This window comes from Vidua macroura, chromosome 18 (assembly GCF_024509145.1).
Source record: "Vidua macroura isolate BioBank_ID:100142 chromosome 18, ASM2450914v1, whole genome shotgun sequence".
Classification (NCBI taxonomy): Eukaryota; Metazoa; Chordata; class Aves; order Passeriformes; family Viduidae; genus Vidua; species Vidua macroura.
The window spans coordinates 11,260,700-11,263,873 of NC_071588.1; the positions used below are offsets into that span (position 1 = coordinate 11,260,700).

The window sequence follows — 3,174 nt, forward strand, 5'->3', positions numbered from 1 at the left end:
GCGGGAACAGCACGGGGGGCGGGGCCAGGGGCGGGGCCGCGCCCGTGAGGGGAGCGGGCGCTCGCGGGCGTGGCGTGTGTGAGGGGGCGCTTTTCCTGAGGGAATACGCTGTGTAGGGAGGGGTTCATTCCTGAGGGAGACCCGGAATGGGGGTACGGGTGCGAGGCTGTTCTTCAGAGGCGGGGTTTATCTGTGAGGAGGACTGTTCTCTTGGTGCAGGGGAAAAAGGGGCCGTCGCTGAGGCGATGTGGAGTGGGGATAGGGCTGGCCCTGAGAAGACGGGATGTGGGGACATTCCCCAGGGGATGTAGAGCTGGGACAGGGTGGTGGTTCCTGAGGGTTTGTGCTATGGGGATGGAGCTGCTCCGCGAAGGGGCTGTGGGCTGTGCCCAGCGGGAGGAGGGCGCTGCTGCTGGGAGTTCAGGATGAGGCAGGTGGGGTTCAGCTGCTTTTCAGCAATGCGATTGACAGGTAAGTTGTTTGCCCCAGGTGTGGGACCACCAGGAATATTAAGGCGGGGATTTTAGGGAGAGGACACACGACATGGGATGGACACGATGCTGTTCCTCCAAGTGAGGTGTCTGGCGGGGTAGTGCAGTAACACCTATTCCTCCTCTGGTGTCCTTTGCCTGGATGTTGCCTGGCTGCTTGTTGCCCAGAGTGAATTTTATAGAGGTTATTTGGTTTTCCACTCTCTTAGATGCATCCCTAGATGAATAAATGCTACACTGCTGGGAAGTAGCTAATTACCTTTCTCTGATGGTGGCAGAGGGGTAGTTTCATATGGTGAATCAGTAGGAAAAGAATTCAAGAGTCCTGGCTGTGTTTCCACATCCTTAATGCTTTAAGACATGGTCCTCAGGCAAGCTGACTAATTTAATTTAAATTCCTGATTTATGTTTGTTTATTTTCCTGGCCAGGCCTAAATGAAGTTTACAATACCTTCATGTGATTCTGCCTTTTTTCACATCACCATAGGTAGTAGTATCTGTATAAATATCTTAAACGTGTACAGGAAAGCCTTTCATTGTTAAATATGTAAAATTTGAGGGCAAATCCAGATACAGACCTCATGAAACAGTAATATTATTAGCTGACTGTACATATCCTGTACATAATGGTACGATTGGCAGGAAGTAAAACCTCAAAGAAGATGGGATTTGATGCTGTTAGGTGCTTTGGTACAAACCTTGCAAGAACCATTAGCTTTGATGTGTAACTGGTGGGCCTGACAGACAAGTTTCCCCAGAACTGACTGAGAAGTGATTCAGAGGTTAAGGTGCAGTTAAATGTAACATGCTTGTTTATAGCATAAAATAATTGTCACAGGGCTAAACTCATTAATAACCTGTCCTGATCTAATCTTTCTCCTTGGAATTAAAAGTAAATATGTGGACATGTAACTATTTTAAAATTAATTATCATGTGTCTTGTTATTACATTTATGTGTTTTTTAACATCTGGTAAGATGCACTCAGGGAGGGATAAAACTTACTTCCTAGGGGTACTGAGCTGTGCTAGGCCTGTGCAGCTGGGCTAAGTCAAAGAGGGGATTAGTACCACAGCTCCTCCAAGAAAATGAAAGAATGGAGGTCTTGGGGCTTGAGAACGTTTGGTCAGGTGATGCTTTAAGTTTTAGCTTTCATAATTTCCAGATTCTGTACTGCCTTAGAGTGTAACTCTGAACGTCATATAAAGTGTTAGCAACTTCTCTTCACAGTTTAGTTAGACAAAACAATCCTTTTCCAGCCTGAGAACCAAGGACACCATTGCAACTTTGGGCCCAAAATGTGTAAACAACAGCGAATTGAGGAGAGCAATCTGGGAGGATTGCTGAAATTGTAATTGGACAATTAACCCCAACATGGAAATGGACTATGAAAACTCATGACTGGTTGTCCATCTTGGGTCTGTCTTCGGTAGAGCCACGGCCGGGCTCTTGTACTGCCCAAGGTGTATCCTTTGAAGGCCTTTAATAAATACCTGCTTTATTCCTTTAACTCTGTCTAGCCTCAGTTCCAGGTAGTGCAGGAAGAAATGAGGAATGCCTCAGGCTGGATGGGGCTTGGAGCAACCTGATTTAGTGGAAGGGGTGGAACAGGATGAGCTTTAAGGTCCCTTCCAACCCAAACCATCCTGTGGTTCTGTGTAACTCCTTCTGTGATCAGATCAGTGGGAAACAACACCTCAACAAATGTTGCAGATCTAGAGAGGGAACTTGTGAAACTCAAGGGATGTGCAATACGTGAGTGTGAAAGAAGCAGGTGGGGAATGATGACTGAATCACTAGGGAAGGGTACATAAGGCAACAAAAGAAATCTGGTAAATGCATCTGCAAAAATACATGAAGTAGACAAAGCACCAGGGAAATCTGTAAGATGAAGAAGGAAAAGAAAAGTAGGATAAAGACTCTGTTCCTCCAGAAGTTTTGGAACAGTTAATTCTTTCCTGAACAGAAAAGATGAAACCATATTAACAATATTTTATATATCATCAGACACTTCTGCTTATATATAATACATAAATAAATGTATTTTTTCTGTCATATATAATATATAAATAAATGTATTTTTTCTCTGCTACAGAATTAATGCTGTTAATAACTGCTGTAGAGTAATTAAGAAGTAGTAATCCTTCAGGTTAAGATTAGAGAATAGGGGAATAAAGTAGTTTGGATGAGATTGCTGGGCTGGAATGGAATGAAGAGAATCAAGACAGTCAACAGTGTCCCAGCTCTATTCTGAATTCTTAGGGAGGCATAGGATTACTTTTTGTTTAAAATTACTCAGTAGATAAGCCATTATCAGGTGAAAAAAAAAAAAAAAAAAGATAAGAAGGACCCTTCTGTATTTTGTAGAGATACATGATCAGTAGTTTGGATAATTCACTTAGCTTTAGGTATCTTTTTTGTAAGTTAGGTGTAAGTCTTGCCGGTCTCCCAAAGGCATTTGGGTGCCTTTTGAAACAGCAGAAGTACTATTTCTTTTTAAAGCTGAGGTTTACATTTCTTTCTGTGTCTGATAAGAACAGAGCAGAAAATGCATGGGTATTTTCTGTCTGTGGGTAGGAAAGGGACAACCCTTTCTCCTTTGCATACCATCCTCTGATTGTTTTCTTAAATCTTGGTTTATCCTCGTTGATGTCTAAACCCCCCTTGTTATCTTCCAGAAGCTT

The 3,174-nt window shown here is 43.3% G+C and overlaps 1 long non-coding RNA gene across 2 annotated transcripts; it reads left to right on the forward strand.

Annotated features, from left to right (window-relative positions):
* Positions 1-317: 317 nt before the first annotated feature.
* On the forward strand, positions 318-1,825 carry LOC128816142 (uncharacterized). Of its 2 annotated transcripts, none has more exons than XR_008439802.1 (3): positions 318-786; positions 921-981; positions 1,750-1,825. It is a non-coding gene; the product is annotated as an uncharacterized LOC128816142 (long non-coding RNA). The 2 variants fall into 2 exon arrangements; XR_008439803.1 differs by having other exon boundaries at positions 921-978; positions 1,750-1,813.
* The last annotated feature ends 1,349 nt before the right edge of the window (positions 1,826-3,174 follow it).